Raw genomic sequence first — 23,219 nt, 5'->3', positions numbered from 1 at the left:
GCTTGGACGGCATTTTGAAAACTGAAGAGTGAATTCCAAAATCAAAATAGGAGCAACATTCTACACACACACACCTTCAAAATGAGGGGTGTTCAGGTTTTTTAAATGCAAAATTGAAAGAAAAACGTCAAGTTGATATTGACCAAATTTTGACCGTATCACCCTTTACTCGCTTTCTGAATAAAGAAGAAGGGAAAAGAAGGAGAGGAAAAGGACTTGGGAAAAGGAAATGCGGATTTTCTTTTCTTATTAGTATTGGTTTCGTCAACTTGTATAAAAAACATAAATCATTTTGCCTTGGTCAGATGTATTATTACGACATTTAAATAAGATTGCCTTATTATTTGTAATTCAAAAATTAATTTTATAATGATCAACATAGCTTTGGATTATCCAATATAAATCGGCAACACTGTCCTGCAACCGATGATCTTTCTATTCCGAAAACTAATAGTTACGAAAAAGCACTTAGGCCTTCATTAAGTTGAATATCGACTGTATTGCATTCGTAAATACAAATTCGGCCCGTCTCCTTATTTCCAAATATTTTCGGGTCAAATTATAGCGAATTCGATTATTATCGGGGTTTTAACTAGGTCCAGCCCAATGCAAAGCCAAACTTCGCAACCTGACGCAGGTTTTAAAAACAAACGTTCAACCTGACGTTTGTCAGAAAACAAGCAATCCCCATCTTGAAACCCGATTCAGGTTGGAACTGAATAATAAACGAATTCGCTATTAGACACCCCGATCTTGATATTATCGAATTGGCAAGAACCCCTTCTAACAGAAAAAAACATCAACGTAAGTTCCACGTGTTACACGCTTGCTTTGTTTTATTTTTATCGCGCAGATAAGTGCGACATTCGGACGCCCTGCTGATTTCGGGCATTCGACCGGGGAGGGACTGGTGGCAAACAAGTTCCTATAATTAGTGGCTACGATTCTCTTTCAACAATAACGAAGCAGAACCAGCTTACATACGATAGGAAAAACCGACATGAATAAACATGGCAACTGCGGGACGCAACAACGCTATTTTCCCACCTTGACACGATTCGAGTGCCACTGAAACCTTGAAGTAGGCGAAGGCGAAGTGACAGACAGTTAGGCTAATGGTTGAACATTATCCAATACGAATTTTGTTCTCCTCAAATTGATTGTGCCGCTAGATTTTCTGCTTACTTCGGTCCTAGTTCCTGTCATTTCGTCGGTCGCTTCCGTTTGGCAGCTGCTGGACTGCTCAACTGATATTGATCGGCACGGGTTGGCGTCCGGTAACACTTGTGACCTTTTTCGATTTTTCTGTCACTCACAGTTTATTTCGGTGCCGGAATCGTGCAAACTTTGACCGCGTGCGACGAACAGGGACGATGATGGGCATCATTGATTGGCATTTTTATTACAGCAGATCATCGTTATCGGAATGTCCGAATGACAAAGGCACATGTGTCCACAAGTCACCTAATGGATGCTTGAAAGTCGCGAAATCGCTCCAAATCAATCTTCGCAAAAGGTTACACGTGTAGGATGATGTAGGTAGGATTTGCGTTGCCATGATGGATGATGATGAGGGGTCTAAAATCTAGTGTGCTGAGCGTGTAGTGGAAGGTCCTTCAGCGTCAGCATTAAAAGCCATGTGAGAGTCCTTGAAGAGTAACGGCATGTGGCATGGCTCACAGGTGTGATGTGTACAGTCAGTGATGCTGTCGTAACGGAAGCGTAATTAATTGGTTTGCAGTTTTTTTTTTAACGACGAGTCTGTATTCAGAGTAGCAGGCCATGTATGAGAAAGAAAATAACATGGGCTGCTACGTTAATGAGACAGGCTGTAGACAGGCTGAGAAGGTTTTGTTATATAAAGGGTGATACGGTCAAAATTTGGTCAAGGGAAAACGCGTGTAAATCGGTGAAATCGTTTATTTAAAAAAATCAAATTAAATTTCTTTTTCAAGTTCAATTAGTATAAAATTCAGGAAAAAAATTCAGTTAGGCTTCCGCTTTTCCAAATCCGAATTGCCGGGCCTTACGCTTGACCCCTGCCATCAGATTTTGTACAGCCACCTTGTCCACCTTCTTCGCCGCAGAAAGCCAGTTTGCCTTGAACTGCTGCTCGCCCTTAGCAGTTTTTTTGGTCTTCTTTAGGTTCCGCTTGACAATAGCCCAGTATTTCTCAATTGGGCGGAGCTCTGGCGTGTTGGGAGGGTTCTTGTTCTTGGGAACCACCTGCACGTTGTTGGCGGCGTACCACTCCATGGCCTTTTTACCGTAATGGCAAGATGCCAAATCCGGCCAAAACAGTACGGAACAACCGTGTTTCTTCAGGAAAGGCAGCAGACGTTTATTCAAACACTCTTTCACGTAAATTTCTTGGTTGACAGTCCCGGAAGCTATGAAAATGCTGCTTTTCAAGCCACAGGTACAGATGGCTTGTCAAACCAGATATTTCTTTGCGAACTTTGACAGTTTCATGTGCTTAAAAACATCTGCTACCTTTCCCCTTCCTTTTGCCGTATAAAACTCCTGTCCCGGAAGCTGCTTGTAGTCGGCTTTGACGTAGGTTTCGTCGTCCATTACCACGCAGTCAAACTTCGTCAGCATCGTCGTGTACAGCCTCCGGGATCGCGCTTTGGCCGTCGTATTTTGTTTATCATCGCGATTTGGAGTCACTACCTTCTTGTAAGTCGATAGTCCGGCTCGTTTTTTGGCTCGATGCACGGTTGTAGACGATACACCCAGCTTATTTGCGGCATCTCGGAGAGAGAGGTTAGGGTTTCGCTTGAAACTACCGGCAACTCTCTTTGTCGTCTCAGCGGCTTCCGGTTTTCGATTTGCCCCCGATCCAGACTTCCTGGCTGTCGAGAAACGTTCCCCAAACACTTTAATTACATTTGTAACGGTTGATTTGGCAACTTTTAGCGATTTTGCCAACTTTGCGTGCGAGTAGCTCGGATTTTCGCGATGCGCGAGCAAAATTTTGATACGCTGCTCTTCTTGCTTGGACGGCATTTTGACAACTGAAGAGTGAATTCCAAAATCAAAATAGGAGCAACATTCTACACACACACACCTTCAAAATGAGGGGTGTTCAGGTTTTTTAAATGCAAAATTGAAAGAAATACGTCAAGTTGATATTGACCAAATTTTGACCGTATCACCCTTTATAGCATAGTTGAATGAGGAGAGTGAAATTTAATGTCTTGGGTTTAAGCAACCGGTGGAAACTAACGATGTAAAATTGGCTCCCTGCTTGACTAGCCTATTGGTCTCAAGCAAATCGATTAACGTACCCCATTCTAGTCGAAATTCTAGTACTAAACTATGTTGTTTTGATTCGCTAGAAAATTTGACAGATAAAATGAGGGGTTCGTGGATTTTCCTATGTTTCGAGGGGTGCATCGATTAGCTTGGGACCGAAGAGAGTACCAGAGCTGAGCCAAAAAGCTGAGCACGTTTCTTCGGGACCTTCTGGTCTTAGAGTTACCTCTATGGTTCTACGGTATTCGGAAAATCAGGAAAAGCGAGAATAATTTTGAGTGAAAAACCACTCAATTTTGAGTCGATCTCATCGGCCGTGCAAAACTGATCTGTGTGTTCATCGCATACGCATTTCCCACATATGATCACAAAGAAGATATTTAGGATATGTTGGTACATTTCCAGTTAGGAAGTCATTCACGCGCAGTGGTGGCACGAGTCCTGGAGTTTAACATTTTTTCCTTAACATTTGATACATTTTGCGATAACCATTGTGACGACACACAAAAACAAACTGGCAAGCGGCAAAAATGTCATGACATTTCTAAACTGTTTTCTGCCAGCGACAGAACATTTTCGCACAAAGAAGCAGACAAGACCGGCGGCGCGCGCGACATAAATTTATGTCGTGTAGAATTTTGCTGATTTCTGGCTAATTACTGCATTTATTTGATGTTTATTGCATGGAATTAAAAGATAAGAATGAAGACTGACCACTCATAAGCATAAATGTTAAAATTATGCGTAAATAAGGGAGTTGGTAATTTACTGTCACACGCAAGCCTGCAGCTGAAATTTCATTACAATAAACTGTTTGGAAAAATCAGGCTGCGAGATTTTATTTATTCTCTATCTCCGCTGTTCGCTTGGAATGTAGTTATAGACGGTCGCCCGTGTGCTGGCTGTTTTGTTTCGCTCTGGACGATGGTTTTTCAAAAAATGTACTGTTGCCACCTCTGTTCACGCGACATGATTGAATGCAATTTTGCGGCAACAAGCGCTTTATTTCGCTGTAAAGCACTCTAGTAAAAGTATGGACGACTGTCACCACAAAACTGAAAAAAAAAAGTTCTTCCAATCGAGCAAAGCAGTGCATTTTGAAGGTTCGATTGGAACAAATTTTGACAGACGTCCATACTTTTACTTAGAGGACTTTATTTCGCAGCATGTGACTGTGAATGGGGGAGAAAATAAGAGGGCGTTAATGAATTTTATCACGTTCATCCCGGTGATGGGAGCCCAGTTCCTGCAGTCGGTTGATTTCATCCCAGTAGTTTATTATAGAGTTGAGCAAATTGTTCTCTTCACAAAGTGAAAATGACACTGATCGCATCAGTCGTTCCTTCACACCTTCCCCGTGCACACCCATCTCATACCCATCCATCATCGCATATATAGACGATGTAGGTAGACGATGAGCTCCGAGAACATACACTGAACGAATTTGACATATTCCTGTTATGTGGAAGTCTAATAAATTTGCGCTATAAGATAATCCATTGAAAATGATATGATTGAAAATGTGTCAGGTAAATTCTATATGAATATCTGATACATTTACAATGCTGATAATTTGGTAACTTTTATATGATCGTCATATGATAAATGAAAATCGATTAAATTATAATAATTAACTGAAATGGATTTGAAACCCATAAGCATAAGCTATACTTTTCACCACAATATAATATATGTGTCATAAATCAATCGAAGTAAAGTTTATGTGAACATAACATGAAATTTACTTCTTCTTTTGACACATATATTTAATCGATTTCTAAAAATAAATTCGAAAAATTAACATCAGGCAGTGGGAGCTTTCACAGTTGTGCCTTTTTTTTTATTGTAGCTGATTTGGGATTCGATCAAGATCTGTTGAGGTGTGATGCTTTCGGTGTCTGTGCTCGATTCCACTGGGCCACGGCTGACTTCAAGATTGAGCTCGTTCAAATAGCATGAAGTAAGAACAGCTCTCCCGACATGGAATGTAGTGCAACTTCATGCTCGTTTTGCTAGAGTGAAGACAAATAGCACTGACAAATTTATGTTCCGTTTCGGTGGTGTGGTTTGTTCAAATCTTTCTTAATGCACCTGTGTGCAATAAATCAAAGACTAAATTATATGATTTGATAGAGCTGGCTCATGAAGTTCGAGTACTACTTAGGGCTGGAATCTGAATTAGCCGTGTAGAAGGCTTACAATTAGAATCATAGCAAAGTAAATATTACAGTAGAATCATTTTTTTTTTTTTCAATCTCAATACATTCTTTTCTGCAACCAATTATCATATGAATGAGTGTACGTTAACATCGTTGAAAATTGTTTCAATAATTTATAAAGAACAATCATGTAAGATGTATTTTATTGGGAGCGATATTCATCCCAGAAAAACATGCAAAAACAAATGCTTGCTGTTGGATTTCTTAAAAGGCATTTCTATACGACTATTTAATGATTGGGATAGATCTGTTTACAATCTTTAAACGTCAAAAATCAAAGCAAGCTATTACAATGAGATATACATGTTTTCCTATACTGAAAAGTTAAATGACAGTCCAATAGTTTCTACATGTCTATTTACACGCGACATATCAACAAACGTCAAAAATCAGTAAAAGCAACTCCAATAAAATATACATGATTATCTTATAAGATATATATTTTAGTGAGCAATATTCATCATGAAAACAGGTATATTTTACTGAATTTTCTCATAGTGCAAACTTATATGATTTTCCATTAGTTTCTAGATGGCTGTTCCCACCCAATGACATATCAACAGTTTTTCACCATGAAATATATCAGACAATATTCATATACTTCCTACCTTCGCTAACCACGTTCGAAGCAAAGTATTATCAAGTACTAAGTATGTGAAATTACGATAGAAATGATTCCATATCGCAGTCATAGTTTTTAAGTGATAATCCAATGGAATCTATCAATCATCACATAGAATGAATAAATCTGCTGACATTGCTATGTTATAAGATGGATCCAATAAACGGTACATGTCGATTTGTTTCAGTGTACGTGCGATGATGCGAGTTGAAGCAATCATCGAGCGTTGTTGTGGTTATTCTCCGTTAGTTGGATGATACCGCATTCGAATTGAAATTCAAATCACTTTCAGATGGTCACTTTCCAAAGCATCAGTTCTGCTTACGATACCTATTGTCATTTGTAATTCATCAACATTACAATCAAAGCCTAAATTAATACTTCGAACAAGTGAGAGTAAACAGTACCCACCGACCGTTCACGCACGATATTTCCCGAGAAACAGCAGTCCAACGAATGTTCATGAACCTGTCATTAATTCCATTTTCAATCTGGAGCCTGCGGGCGGGCGGACGCAAACTGGCAAAAGCCTGGTGGGTGTAAGCATTTAATGAACGCAGTAAGCCCCTCGTTCGCACAAACGAGCGGAGTGGGCATACGTCACGTCATTCCAGTAGGCCATGGTCTATGCACATCCCTGTTGGCGTTCGAAGTAAACCGTGGAAAATGTGCTTTATTGGGGAAAATGCGTGAATGGGGTGCGATTAGATAACGACGATGCTGACAGAAGGTAGGCCTATTTATAAGCTCTGACGTGAAGTGGCGAGGGGTATTCGAGGGGCTTAAGTGTAGATTGGGCTGCATCGCGTGAAGAGTCGCTTAAGGTGTTTCCCTGTAGCGTCCTGTTTTCTTATCACACTTCGCAATTTCAAGAGCACACAACTCGAGATCTACGAGGTTTGTAAATCTGTAAATTTCAGTCGTTGCTTGCTTCTCCGCAGCAAACAACAAGTACCTAGTAGTTTCACCTACGTGCATCCACAAGAACCGTAATATTTTGGCTTGTGAAATTTCGAAAAAGGACACTACAAGGAATCATCTTAATAAATTCTTACACCACCGCCGGGCTACTTCCGATAGTCGTCCGACGAAATGATGGTGCTATTCCTAAAAAAAAAACAGTGAACAAAGTAAATGCTATTTATCCCAAACATCACGGTGGCACTACTGTTAACTCGTTTCGCCGAATAGCACGTGCCAATGCATTCAATCAGCGCTGAATTCAAAAGCCCTGCGAAACGAACAATGGGTGAAAATACAACGGTTTGGCTGTTTGTGTGGGATGCGATGGAAAATGTTCAATCGGCGACAGTCAGAGACGGAGAACGATTGATTTTCCTGCATCAGCATCAGCAGCAGCAGCTGCTGCTGCTGCTGCATTTCTGCTTAATACTCCACCGGAAACGGAGATTTATTGCTCTCTTCTCTAGTTTCACTTTGTCTTGTGAATGTTTTCTGGAAAACCCGAAACCGAAAATCAAGAATCTTGCTTGGAATCTGCTTACGATGGCGTTCCGTTTGCCGTCTGCAAATGCAATTTCTCGTTATTTGTTTTTGGTGGTTCAGGCAGCTGGCAGGCAGCAGGAAGGTTGAATGTGAATCTACATAATACAGAGAGCACGGTGTTGAATTTTCATCTGCCGAAAGAGTACACCTGTAGTCTGGCTGGTTATGTTCAAGTAGAAAACGAAAACAAAAACACGCAAAGACACACGTAGGTATGCAATGCACATTATTTTTCACCTTCCTAGACTCCCATCATTGTGGAGCACCATCTCCATTATCCATTGTTTGCATCCATGTTGGCTTTGGAGCTATGGAGGCGGAGCACCGCCTGCTTCGTTGATGAGAAATACACTAAACACTAAACTAAAACTACAGCAATGTTCATGCAAATTTAGGAAACGTAAGGGAAAGTTCTGGGAAGTACTATGCTTTTTAATGACAGTGTCGATAACTTTAAAAAATTAAAAAATCAGGACGATCAGAGAACTTCAATGCTGATGTTACAATAAATTCATGAAAATTGTGAGAGCACTTAAGAGATTTCCTAATCTCCAAGAAAATCCAGAGACCTTCTAAGATGATTAGAGATATTCCGGTAGTCTTATTATAATCAGGGAAGTTCCGAGCGCTTCGAGGATGCCCAGAGAAGTCCAAAATAGCTCCTAATTTCAGGAAAATTACAAGAACTTTTAAGGAATTTCGAGGAATTATGGAATATTCCATTCCTGCGTTTCAGGAATGTTCCGAAAATTTCAGGGAAATTTCGGTGTCTTCAGGGATGTTTTTTTTTGAATATCAGGAAAATTTTCTGGATCATTAGAACATCCCCCAGGAATCTCTTTCATTCGGAAATATTTCCTTGTTTCTGGCATTCTGGCTTCCGACTTTCTTCAGATGTTTCTTCCAATTTACCTTAGGAAGTTTCTGCCAGCGTCTCCAGGAAGTTTCTTTCGTCTTCTCCAGGAAGTTCAATTAATTCTCCAGGAAATTTCATTGGTCTTCTTCTGGAAGTTTGACCATAAGCCGATGGTTTTTTTTTTCGACTTCTATTGGAAGGTTTTTCCAAGCTTTTTCTGGCTTTCCCTGTAAATGGCTACTTCTGGAAATTTACTTCCGGTTTCTGAAACTTTTCTGGCTTCCTTTGGATGTGATATCCGATTTTTCCGATAGTTTATTAAATTTTCGCCACAAGTTTCTAAATTCGTGTCTTGGAAGTTTCCCGGAGGTTTTCCCAGCTTTTCTCGAACTTCATCCAAGAGAACTTCATTCGTCTTTCTCTGGATGTTTTTTCAGCTCCTTTCAGAAGCTAATTCAAACATTCCCCGGGATTTTCATCCGGAATTTTTCGATCATAGTTCAAAAGTTAAAATATTGCTTTGATTAACAGCTTTCTCAGTCTTAAAACACTGCACGACTACGATATAATCTGCCCTAAAGAGCCTGAATTTATATAAATTAGGCTCTTTAATCAGCCCGACATTTCGGCCATAGGTTGTGGCTTTTTTCAAGGGAAAATATTGTTTGTCGTTATTGTCAATGGTTTAGTCGTTTTCCATATTTTGGTTTCATTTAAAGATATTTATTTGAAGAAAAAAACACTACTTGGTCACAATTTTGATCACCACTTGAGAACAACGATAATTTTAAAAATTAAATTGAAAAAATAAAATAAAAAGTGCTTTAAGACTGAGAAAGCCGTCATACAAAGCAATTCTCTTCAAATCCCAGGCGTCACCATCGTTAAAATTTTCGCTTATAAAACGGCTATAATATAAAATTTAATAATTAGTAAATACCGATAAATACCGATTTTTTAATACCCTTGATACCGATAATCTTTAAAACAATCTGGCAACGCTGTTGACGGCACCGCCAATTTGGTTCCAAACATCTACGATCAATCGTTGCTTGTTGTTATGCATGTTGTTGAACCAGTTATGCGAGGTAGACGACGATTATTCGTATTTGACAGTCACCTCACCACCCCCCCCCCCCACCCCCCATGATCTGACGTGGCATCGTCAACTTGTATATGTGCATACTTACAGTTTCTTCCAGGGGCGGGATGTGCAGTTAAATCGGCCTACTGAAAATCCATCAATGAAATGTAAATGTGTAAAGTGGACCCTGCACGATTGCTTTTATTGACAATAATCGTATTGTCAATACATTCTATATTGACGTCAATACATCGAGATTGACAATATTTCTGAATTCACATCATCAATATTATTGTCAATAATTCCCCTTCGCGTCAACATATTGATGCGTGTGGGGTTTGCTTAAGGCTTATTGAGTTTGTCATCTCTTTCGTTCTCCCGCTGTTCCAACGGTTGAAAGAGTGTGAGCCGGCGTCGATGGTGTAGTGACTGCTTTCTCACCCCAATGGGTCTGGGTTCAATCCCAGCCGAGGACGGTGGGATTTTTCTGAGGCATAAAAACCTCTGGTCACGTCTTCCTTCGGAAGGGAAGTAAAGTTGTTGGTCCCGGCCCATGTGTGTTGAATGGATGCGATATCCTACGCAGGTGTGGAAGCTGCCTTCCTGTACATTCGATTACCGTCAATGGATGGCAATCGATGTCCGTCGGTGATTGGCACTATATTGCGGAACAAAGACCGACGTTAAATAAAGGAAAGAAGAAGAAGAAGAAATAGAGGAAGAGGTGCTGGAGGAAGCTCAAAATAATCAACCAGTAGTAGTGACACTTCCGCTAGATGTATACAACGGGCAAGCGGATTCAATAAGAACGCTACAGGCCGATGTGATATTTATTAAGCAGCAAATACAAATCCTGGTCCAGCAAGGATTGCCACTGGGTACATCGTCAACATCAACACAGGATTTTTTTAATCCGATTAGAGAGTTCATGCCTCTGGGATCTGTCGTGACCTGGATGCATTGATCGGATTCGAGGAGTTGCTGGGAAAAAACGACAACAAAAAGAAATTTGTAAGCGGTACAATTTATGGTCTGTTTATGTTGCTTATTAGTGAACTCATATCGTTTATTTGCAGAAAAAGTTCTTAGCATCTTACGTATTGTTTAAAAAGCCTTTGAAAGAAATAACCATGGATTTCATTGAGAAGGTGTATAACCTCGCATTGCAGTCTCAAGTGAACTATTCTGGGGCTGGTGACAAACAGGCACTTAAAAGTTTGTGCTCGACACAAGTATTAATAAGTAAGTAGTTTATTTTTGCTCAGTTCAAAATATAATACATATTATTGCATCATCCAGGACTCAGGGAGCTGAAATATTGCTGTATTACCAAAACGTTGGAGGCATGAATACAACTGTAGCTGAGTTCAAATTGGCCTGGTCGGATTGTTACGATATGTATGTACGATATGTACGCCTTCACCGAAACTTGGTTGAACAGCAGCACACTTTCTAAGCAAATATTTAGTTCGGATTTTACGGTCTATCGCACTGATCGTTCTCGAGCTACTAGCCCCAAAGCTTCCGGCGGTGGTGTCTTGCTAGCAGTTCGTTCTACTTTTAACTCTCAGTTACTTCTTACACCTAATAGCTCAGGTGTCGAACAGGTGTGTTTGGCTGATACCCTACCGTTTAAAGTGGTCTTCATTTGCGTGTTGTATTTACCCCGGATCGACTTGGCGATTCTGAGTTGATCGATCAACACATTGATTCACTTTTTTGGGTTGTATCCAAGATGAATGTGACTGACGAAATCCTTGTTGTTGGTGATTTCAATCTTGCTTCAGTCAACTGGTCATCGAATGAAACAGGGTTCTTTCATCCTCGCTCTAATGGCTCATACATTACACCTCAAGTAGCATCTCTCCTAGATTGCTACAATACTGCTGATCTTCTGCAACGGAACGGGATCTCCAATGAAAATCATAGACTGCTTGATCTATGTTTCCTTAGCCGTGAATTCGCCTCTAATTGCTCGGTCCAAGAGGCACTCGAACCAATAGTTAAACGTTGTAGACACCATTCACCTTTGCAGTTATCATTACACTTATACCAGGCTTACACTTTTCGGGTAACCGTGGACAGCGTATCGTATGACTACCGTAGGACTGACTTCGAGGGAATGGCACCCTTTTTCGAAAACATCAGCTAGGACGATGAACTCCGAGATCGTGACGCGAATGCTGCGCTTCTATTTTCTCGAATATTGTCGTGTATGCGATTGACCAGTTTGTACCCATGACAACTCCACCCATATCCAGTAACCCTCCTTGGGCCAACCACCGACTCAAGCGACTGAAGTCATCCAAACGAGCTGCCTTGAAGACATTTTGTAAACTTCGAACGGATGCATCGAAGAGAAAGTACAACCTCGTTAACAAACACTACAAGCGGCTCAACAAGCAGCTTTATCAAGCCCATCAGCGCCATCTACAAACTAAACTCAAAGCAAATCCCAAGAGCTTCTGGAATCATGTGAACGATCAACGGAAGGAGTCGGGCTTACCTTCTACAATGTACTATACGGATCAAGAAGAATCAGATACGGAGGGAATCGCTGACCTGTTCATGTCACAATTCAGCAGTGTCTTCGTCAAAGAAAATTTACCTAACGGGCACATCGTAGCCGCCGTAAGTGATGTTCCGGTGTACTTTCTGCTGTTGGGCCGCATCCGCCAACCTCGACTAATGATGTTAGTAGAGCAGGCCTTCGTTTGAAAAGTTCTTTCAGCACTGGCCCTGATGGAATCCCTCCCACGGTTATTAAAAACTGTATTGGAGTGCTGGCGGCACCTTTAGCATCCATCTTCAACCTCTCTTTGGATTCTGGGATCTTTCCCGACTGCTGGAAGGATTCTTTTGTTTTCCCTGTCTTCAAAAAAGGCAATAAGCAATCGGTGTCCAACTACCGTGGTATCGCTGCTATATGTGCAGTCTCAAAACTATTTGAACTATTGGTGCTAGATTATTTAAAACACACATGCTCTAGTTACATAGTGACTGAACAACACGGTTTTATGCTGAAGAAGTCGACCACTACAAATCTCGTTCAATACACATCATCAATCACACGCGAGGTGGAAAGAGGTCATCAAGTGGATGCTATCTACACCGATCTTTCTGCTGCTTTTGATAAAATCAATCACGAGATTGCAGTGGCCAAACTAGAGCGACTTGGCTTTCACGGTTCCCTTCTTGATTGGCTTGGCTCATATCTCACTGGTCGACATATGTGTCAGTGAAGATTGGAGGTCATTTTTCTCAACCGTTCGCTGTTTCTTCTGGTGTACCTCAAGGCAGTCATCTGGGACCGTTCATATTTTTATTGTATCTGAATGACGTTCACTTTTCGATCCGTTGCCTGAAGCTGTCTTATGCTGACGATTTCAAACTATACTTTGTCATCAAAGATCGAAGTGATGCGTTGTTTCTTCAGCAGCAGATGGACGTTTTTGCTGTTTGGTGTGACAAGAACAAGATGGTATTAAATGCTTCTAAATGTGCCATTATAACGTTTTCCAGGAAAAAATCACCTATCTGTTATGCAGGGTTGCTTCCACTCACTTGCGATAAAAAGATGTTTTTCGGAATTATGAAATCATGAAATAGTATAATGTTAATTAGTACTTGTAAGTTACAAGAAGAGGTCATGAAGTATATGTTTGACAAATAAAATCTGTCAATATTGCTTTCAGTGCATCACAATCAGCGATTTTACGACTCGTGAGCGCTCACTCAGAGTGAACGCTCACGAATCATAAGATCGCTGATTGTGACGCACTGAAAGCAATATTGACAGATATTATTTGTCAAACATATACTTCATGACCTCTTCTTGTTACTTAAAAGTACAACAGACCATTATAACATTTACTGATTGTATAATACCGAAAAATATTTTCTTATAGCAAGTGAGTGGAAGCAACCCTGCTGTTATGGTTACAGCCTTCAGGAGCAAATATTAAGCCGTTAATCTACCATTAAAGACTCAGGCTTCTACTTGATTCATAACTCACCTTCAAGGACCATGTGGCTTATGGTTTCCTTTTCCGTTTCGCCAAACACTTTAGGGGCATTTTCTGTTTAAAAGCACTCTATTGTTCGCTAGTCCGCTCCACATTAGAGTACTGTTCCGTAGTATGGGCTCCTTTTTACAGCAACGGGGTGAATCGTATTAAGGCCATTCAGCGAAGATTTGTACGTTTCGCCCTTCTTTGGCTACCCTGGAGTGATCCTTTCAATCTCCCTAGTTATGAAAGTCGTTGTAATTTGATGTCCCTACAATTACTTAGAGTTCGCCGAGGCGTCTCTAAGGCTACACTTATCGCTGATCTCCTGCGATCGGACATTAATTGCGGTGCACTTCTGCAGCAGTTGAATGTCAATATCAGACGCGTAAATTTACGTTCTTATTTTCTTTTAACATCCCGGCATCCCGCACAAACTACGGCGCTAATGAGCCGTTAACTAGCATGTGCAAGATTTTCAACAAATGTTATAACTGCTTTGATTTTAATATCTCCCGTGTTAGGCTTAAGAATCTGTTTTATAGTGTACTTTTAACTTCCTGACGGTTTCTGTTTTCTGTACTTAAATTAAGTTAATTATGTTATCATTAATATCTTTTTATATGTTTAGGACTTAGTTCAAGCAAATGTATCTGTAGGATTCCATGTTATCTGTTGGTACTGAAATGATGAGATTTTGCGCCCACTAGTATGGGCTTTTCCCTCCAAATAAATAAATAAATAAATATAATCGTTAGCAAAGCTCTCGTCGATCATTCGCTCTTTGACAACTCGGAGGACCCAGCAGCCCAAGCGTGTGCCGAATTTCGGTACCAAATGCAACACGCATGTGATCGGACGTAAGCCGACAACGAGTCAGCAGGCAAAAGTTAACTGTTCCGCTGCTTAAGGTGTAGCTTAACGATAGGCACAATGAGGATGAAGTCTTGGATCAGGACACTGAGTAAGATCTTAAAATTAAAAAGAAGTGATTAAAATGCTTAAAAACTATGAACTTTTTGCTCTTGTTTTTTTTTAATAGAAGCGATAACAAACTATAACCCCTGTTATGACCTAATTGTTATTTAAATGTATAAATCAGTGGTGTTACAAAATAATCCGAGCCATATAAATTGTATGGTAAGCAAACCATTTTGCGTATTGATGGATTTAGAGGAAATGGTTTTACACAGTTTTTCGAAATTTCCCAAAAGCATGCTCAATTTTAACGTCAACTTTGAATTACACAGTGATTCTTCTACTTTAAACTCCTGTCCTGTAACATAGATACTTTCATCTTTTTTTTCAAAAAAACACTATGGGAAAATGTGGTTGTAGGAATTATCTGATGGAATATGAGTAGCGCATACAAAAACAATATTTCTAAATTCTGTTGCTTTCATTTTTGAAACGTTATTATGGGTCCTCAGCAGAGATGGAAAATCATTTACATTCATTTTGTGCATTCATTTACATTCATTTGCCTCTAACTTTTTTCATCAACAGAATACCCGTAAAATGGTGTATGAAACTTTTGTAGCTTTTAATATTAACTACAACTTTTGACTATTTGACTTTTGACCATCCCTCTCCAAAGGGGGAGTTTGGTAAAGAGAGATGAAAAAACCGATTTGTACCTTCCTTAAAAGTTGTCCTAGTTCGCTATTCTAATATCTATATACAATCTTCACACTGCCGTACTCTAACGGAACTATCAACTCTATGCTTTCATCTACTCCATCTATCGTATAAAAATTACCACTACAGTCTGTTATTTGAAATTAGCATCTTCAACTATTAACTACAACTTTTGTTAATAACTAAAATCTGAATCTCTTATGCATGACGAACTAGAGCTGGCAGAACATGTTATTGTTTTTCAGTGAATGCAATTTACATTCACTGAAAAACAATTGTGGGTTCTTATCGCTCTGATTCATCATGTATAAGAGATACCGATTTGAATCGTTTACAAAAAATGTAGTTAATATCAAAGCCTACAAAAGCTTCAAACATTATTTTACGGAATTCTGTTGATGAAAAAAGTTAGAGGCAAATGAATGTAAATGAATGCACGAAATGAATGTAAATGATTTTCCATCCCTGGTCCTCAGCTTTGTTGAAATTCCATTGGTACATATTTTGTGCATTCTTTGATTCGATCGTCGATTTCTATCTTTTTTTTTCGTTAGCTTTTGTGACTTAGCCTTTCTTGTGAATGCAACTAATCTTTTTTTACAGACTCCTCCATGAACAGCGTGCATTTTGTAGATTACAAAGTCTTCAATCATGTAAATTGGTAAGCTTTCCAAAATAGTGTGGTCTTTAGACATGTGGTGGTCATCTTTATCATTATTCGACATTCTGTGTCTAAAATTCGAATCGGTACGTAGAGGAGCATCGACTTCGGGATATACTATTTTCCTCGAACCGGAAATATTCGTCCCCCGGGTTTCACATTTTGGACGTTATGAATATCCTTCGTGTGATTTTATACCCTTGATGTACGCTACTGCTGGTGCATCTGCGACGATACATTTTTGAAGGCGCTTACCCAGAAATTTCCTACGTTGTGTTGTTTGTGTGTTGTGTTTCCCTCTGAGCGGTAGCAGCACAGGTAAGGTGGGGAGAAGTTCCTTCTTTTCAGGTTCCAGAGGACATCAATCGACGCACGGGCACCAGAAAGCGGGAGATTCCAGTGGCACAGGTGAGTGAATACACTTAGGCAGGATACCTCTTTTGCACTACACTTTATTTGATCTTAGAAAAAGGCTTCTCAAAAAATTGTTTTATTGCGATCTGAACTGCTACACGGGACTGACTCTGATGGCGAGTATGCGAAGGTTAAAAAACCTCGATTGTTTCCTTTCGGGTCTATTCGTGCCTGTGTTGCCAATCGCTGGCGGCGAAAATCTACACAGAAGATGATTATAACTGTTCTAATTGGGGTGTGAAATACTGGGGGGGACGTACTGTCAAATCAGCCTACTGATCATACTTGTATGAAACTGGTTCCAAACGTAAACAAACGCTGTAGGTTTCTTATGGCTTGTTTACGTTTGGAACCAGTTATGCGAGGTAGGCGACGATTGTTCGTATTTGACAGCCAGCTCCCCCCCTTGGTGAAATACGGATAGAACGAAATCGCATGCAATACTACATTTTGATCAGTGCTTCACGGTATATACCTTACCATCTTTATGGAATCCAGTAGTAAGTAACTCCTTCATTTCGTCGACAAATTCGTTGAGAAATGTGTTAAAAGATGTCGTTTTCGATGGTGCATTAAAAATTCCTACGATGAATACATGCTGTATAAGCCCTTCGGTATGGATAGCTCCTGATATAATCCTCAAATCGTTCGCACCACTTTTAGAAACAGGTTTTCCGTCTACCGAAAAAGATAGCATAATTGGTCGTCCTTCTTTGATATGATCCATCAAATTGAACTGATTTAAAAACTCCGCTATACCAATGTGAATGTATTCTCCATTGCACATTTCCCGAACGTTGGATTTTCTTGGTGTTTTAGACTCCGGCCAACGGAACACTGTATTTTGAAACCCAACCTGTCAGATCTGCTTTCAATTGTGAGCTGGGACAAACATCAGTTGTTCTAATTGATTCATCTGTATTCTGCATAGGAAACACATTAAAAAACAAATTAATAGCTAACAAACGTGTGCATTAATAAAATTAAATCCGTCACTAACATTGTTTCCATATACTCGTTTTCAGTCAACGGATCAGGATTTTGCCATATTGTCTCATCAAAAGCTTGATCCAAATACTCTATATCCATAAATTCATTCGAAGAGGCACTCTCAGTTGACGAATTCCGTACTTCATCACAAGAAGCATCAGCAGATGTTTACAATTGTGGCTCTGTAAGTTTACGTCGATGTGCTCTCGGTCTTTTTTAAGAACCCGTGGTAGGATTCTCGGCATTTTGAAACGAATGAGGAAACTTGAAACCATGACGACAGATTGTTTTGATGTTATGACAAATTATTTCAAAGATGCATGTTTAAATGTCCGGTACTTCGACACACCATGTACAAGAGTATGTTTTGCAGTCGCTGGGAAGGTCATCAACAGCAGCCGTAGACCCGAGTTTCAGCAACCAACAACGAAATCAGTATACCCTAAATGGCATGGAATCGAAACAAGTAATTGTACAGTTAAAAAAGTCTTAACAATATCAGCACTGTAATTGACAGAAATATGTTTACTTCTGTTGATGATCACCGTCTGGCTAAGATGGTTCAATTAAATAAGATATTTAATTTCCGCGCTTCACAACAAATATTTTTTTATAATATTTAATAACGTTTCAAATGTTAAGATCAGTACTGAACTGGCAACATAAATCAATATCTTTACATTGTTAATGATTTGTATAGAGATTTTGATAAAAATCTTTATAAATTATTCATTATTAGACTTGGAGTATCTTTAAATTTCTTCATGAAATGGTGATGATCGCTATCGATTTTTAATATGAATGGCTTTATATCGCAATTTAAAGAAATTTAAATAAATGGTTGGTCGGGCAGTTAGACTCTGAGAAACTCTCTTGCTCTCTGAGCGAATCTTTCTCTCATTTCTAGTGGATTTTTGCGAAGGGTCTTATTTATTTCTTGACAATAATTCGAGCTTATGGTTCGTTTAAGACTTTTTGAAATCTTCAACTGGATATTTAACATCGTTTGTTTTGAAAGCGATGAATAGCAGCAGAAGACTTATATTTCACTGTTGCTGATTTTAACTGCCTTGAATACTAAAATCCGAATTCTAACATCGATATGCAGAATAATGTTTCCTCATTATCGGAGTCACACTCAGGTTGCAGCTTCAAGCAAGCCGGAAAGCGAACAGTAAGTTTTTACTAGAATCTAGGTTTTTTGAAAAGTTATTGATACTTATAAAAATTATCATCAAGAATATAGTTTGGCATCGAATGCAGCAAGAAGCTGAAGATGTAGCTCTGCATCTTCAAAATATCATTAACTTCCAAGAGCTGATTACAATTCAATGCAAGAGTATTGAAGAGCAAATGCGATGTGCTTCGACAAGACAAAAATTTCCAGACTGGTCCGAAACTCAGATGGATCCCTGAAAATGTCAGAATTTTACGGCAGTTTCGATTAAGACCCTGAGCAGTTCACATTTGAAAAGGGCCTACAACTAAAATGTAAACAAATTCTATCTCGCGTAACATTTTAAAAGGGCCAACAACCAAAATATAAAAAAAAAACAGAAAATGGATTGTAAAATTATTATACGTCGTTTGGTGGCCCCTATTGTTACTTAAGTCAAAGTGTATTTACCATGATATTCAGGAGAATTATCAATTACGTCTCCTTACGTGCAGCCCATTCATCATTTTAGGACCACCGAAATCATCTTAGCAACAAACAGTTCGATTTATTCACTTTAATCATGAGAAAGCAAAACGACGAACGTACACTTTTCACGGATTTCTCAGCGCTGTTACTTAAGTCAAACGGCATCTCCATAGAAATTGGGTGACTTAAGTAACATCGAAAACTATTTTGATCGGAAGGTGATTGCGTCAAAAAGCAATTTGACTGGTAAATAAATTTAAAAATGGGATTTGATCCTATATTCGGACAGTATATAGTGTAATAGCAGGAGAATCGATTGACACTGATAGCTCGACTTTGTTTACCTTTGTTACATTCGACGTAATGAAAATTTGCTCTTGAAATAATCTGCCTTTTTCTATTCCTATATAAGAAAATCTAAGTTTTTTTTTGTTAGCTTTTCTATAGTTCAGTACAGTGGTGGCACGAGTCTTGGAGTTTAACATTTTTTCCTTAACATTTGATACTTTTTGCGATAACCATTTTGACGACACACAAAAACAAACTGGCAAGCGGCAAAAATGTCATGACATTTCTAAACTGTTTTCTGGCAGCGACAGAACATTTTCGCACAAAGAAGCAGACAAGACCGGCGGCGCGCGCGACATAAATTTATGTCGTGTAGAATTTTGCTGATTTCTGGCTAATTACTGCATTTATTTGATGTTTATTGCATGGAATTAAAAGATAAGAATGAAGACTGACCACTCATAAGCATTGATGTTAAAATTATGCGTAAATAAGGGAGTTGGTAATTTACTGTCACACGCAAGCCTGCAGCTAAAATTTCATTACAATAAACTGTTTGGAAAAATCAGGCTGCGAAATTTTATTTATTCTCTATCTCCGCTGTTCGCTTGGAATGTAGTTATAAACGGTCGCCGGTGTGCTGGCTGTTTTGTTTCGCTCTGGACGATGGTTTTTCAAAAAATGTACTGTTGCCACCTCTGGTTCAGTATACCAATAATATCTGTATCTCAGCAAACAACACTCCTATAATGGTTGGCTGTTTTAGCGTTCGGACCAATAAATGATTTGAAAGATTTCCTTGATCGGCCAATTTTGAAAATCGAGTTATTTATAATGATTTTTACTGGTTATGCGGAACATTCCTACACAATTAGTAGCTATGAAGTGGTGCTATAGAGTGGCATCAAAAACCGATTTGTTTACATTTTGATTATACGCTCCTTTCACATGTTACGCGAGATATGCCTTGTTCTTTATTTTTCCGATGCAGATCAGAGCAAATCAGAGTAACTCTCAACTAAAGAGACACTCGCATTAAAGCCGTCCTCCCCCTTGACGAGGTAGGCAACGATTGATCGTATTTGACAGTCACCAGCCCCCCCCCCCCAGGTTCCTTCTTTTTAATTCTACGCTGTCAAACCCAACGTAATCAATGCACAACCAACTAAATTACTAGGTAAAACTATAGATCCTATAGATTTCATAGATAAGCGGAGGCAGAAAAAGATGTTTTGGCAACTGGCTTACTAGCATCCGTGAAAAAAGTTCATGCCATCATAGAGCTCTTCGTTGTGCAGTTTTGTTTTGTTTGTGCTCATAATATTACAATACTTCTCCCTCAAACAACACCATGATGATGTCATGCTCATTTGGCTACATTATACTTTGCCTCCGCTTATCTATGGAATCTATAGTATCTATAGTTAAAAGCCATTGAAAATGGTGTTTCTTTATACAGTTTAAACTGCAACCTGGCAAAAAAAGCTTCCAATTTGTAAATGATGTCCGATTTGGCTCACATTTTGAACAAAGCATCAAGATTGCATAGAGGACAAGTTTCCCAGCTAATTTCAGCACACGGACCGATGAATGCAGCTATTATCTAGCTTCTAATACGCCAAACACGGCAAGAAACGATTCTGCACCCAAGTAATTAATGAAACAGAAAGTCGATGAAGAGAATCGATCAATATTACTTAGGATCTAATGAATTGTTCAGCTTGATTTGTCGTAAATCTCCCGAATATCGTTCACTTCGGTCACTTGAAATGAACGCCACGCGAGAAAGCGTACTTCCGGCGTTTGAACCCGAAATGCCACATCACCTCCTCCTACCGTACGATTCAAAATAAACCAAACAAGAAAATGGAACAACATGCACGAAGCCAACAGCCAGCAGGCAGGCTTTCAGCACAGACAGTAGACACGAAATTGCGTTAATGGCCTGGAATCAAGGCTGCCAAAACCGTTATCACTCAATTCTGTAATGCCATACCGATAATTTTACCCTGCCAGCCCCGGAGTGTCTCATAGTAGGCCGTCACCACGATAGGGCTAATCGCTTCGCAACGCGCATTGTTCTTCCACGTGGCTAAGCTGAACCGTAGTCGCTCGCTCCGCTTCCGGAGCTTGACTTCCGGAGCTTGGCTTCCGGAAATAGACCACCACCACCACCATTCTCAACAGAGGCTTCAAGATGCGGCAGCGTGAGGGGAAATATAGGCAATAGAGAGCAAATGCCTCCATGGCCAACCGGAAAAAGAACACTCATTTCCGGTCCCACACCGCTTCTGCTTCTTCTGTTTCTTCTTTCATGTTTCCTATCCAGTACCGTGATAATGCGTTTTGAATTTTAAATCTTTTGTTCCAACCTGGGCTTCTGTTCATTCGCTAGGGGATTATGTGTTCGTGTTTCGTATGCAGCGTCTGCTTTTTGATTTACACTGAAGAGTGAAGAGGACTCGTACGCCTGAATTTAGATAATGACGTTCAAGTGTCAGCCGAGCAACGAGCGATGATTGCTTGGATCATAGGGCTCTCGAAAACCTACGCTTGCTGCGTTCATTTATAATAAATTCCCGTTTCATTAAATTCTCAGCTCACTTTAAAGCGGGGGATTTTGGAGATAAAGGAGATAACATTTCACCACGGACGAACAACCGGACCGACAGACGGAGCGAGAGTGCTAAAAGTTGCTAAAGACCGGATTTTCCGGTGCCGCCGCTGACGGCATCAACGTCAGGGATCCGGCCGGTTGTGCCGAAGTAAAGTTCGCTAGCGAAACGAAATGCATCGCAGAATATCATTCCCCAAGACTGGCGTTCACTCTTCACCGACCGGTCGAGAGTAAAAGTTGTCATAAAAAATGGTCTTACTTCCACCGCCAACCCAACCATCATCCATGATCCGTCCAACTGAAGCCAAGCGAATGTATCAAATGGTGAAATTGAGCGGAAATTATGCCTACTGTGAGGGTGGGGCTCGTGTTCTGTTTGCTACGAAACGGAAAACGGGCGTACAACAACCACCCTAGCACCTACGCCAGCTCTGTTAATTTGTGCCATCATCCCACACTCCCCTGCTAAATCCGGTGAATCAAAATATGTAACTGAGTGTGTGTGTGTGTGTGGGTGTGTGCGACGGTATCCTTGAAATAATCTCAGTAGTGCAACTGCAGAGAAAATTACCCGACTGCTACGATTACCGTCAACGTGGGTTGTTGATACAGTTGGGTTGGAAATTTGCCAAAAGCTTTGCACAAACTGCAATGAAAGTGGTTGCAACAAGAGCATTAGAGCTGTTGCTCGCTTTTTTTTGGGTATAATAATAGGCTTCTGTTTTCCTCAAGGTACGATTAATGGGTTTTTTACCCCGGACGTACAGCAACTTACAGATTCTGAACAGAAAGCTGGGCTTCCTCTTGGGACGGCTTCATGGAAGTCCAGAGAATTTCAGGACGATTTTGGAAACTTTTGGGAGATTCCAAATACTTTCAGGAAAATTTCTAATACTTCAGGGATGATCAGAGAAGTTCAGGGTAGTTCCAATTACTACATGAATTCCGAGGATTTCAAGGAAGTTTGGAAATCTTTAGGAATGCTTCCGAGAACTGCTGAAAATATTCTGAAAACTCAGTATAGTCCAACGTAGTTAAAAAATTTCAAGGGTAGTTCTGTGAACTTTGCAACATTTGAATCAGTTAGGTATATCAGAATATAAATCCAACACAAAATTACAAATTGTTCAACCTATTTTCAGACAAGTTTTCTGCCTAGACTGCCGTCGTCTTGAACGTCAATTGCCATAGTCGCCTAAGCCTAGTTCGAAGCGAGGCGAAGTGAAAGTTGAAGCAAATGTAAAATCATGAAATTTCGCTAGCGAAAAAGGTTGTGGATTATTTTTCAATTTGCTCTTTCCGCTGTTCATAGTTCATGTGGAGAGAAATCGTTCAGTTTGCGCCTCCAGTGAAGTGAAAATTTGGCAAATACGCTCTTTCTTGAAACGTCAAATTTTCGCTTAGCTGCTTAACA

At 39.9% G+C, this 23,219-nt stretch overlaps 1 pseudogene; it reads left to right on the top strand.

The window, feature by feature from the left end:
* The first annotated feature begins 1,530 nt into the window (after positions 1 to 1,530).
* LOC135698807 (uncharacterized) lies at positions 1,531 to 22,964 on the top strand (annotated as a pseudogene).
* Positions 22,965 to 23,219: the final 255 nt, after the last annotated feature.

Source organism: Ochlerotatus camptorhynchus, unplaced genomic scaffold (genome assembly GCF_037179485.1).
Source record: "Ochlerotatus camptorhynchus isolate MF236.1 unplaced genomic scaffold, CSIRO-AGI_Acam_v1.1 ptg000094l, whole genome shotgun sequence".
NCBI lineage: Eukaryota > Metazoa > Arthropoda > Insecta > Diptera > Culicidae > Ochlerotatus > Ochlerotatus camptorhynchus.
This window is presented reverse-complemented; position numbering and strand designations above follow the sequence as displayed.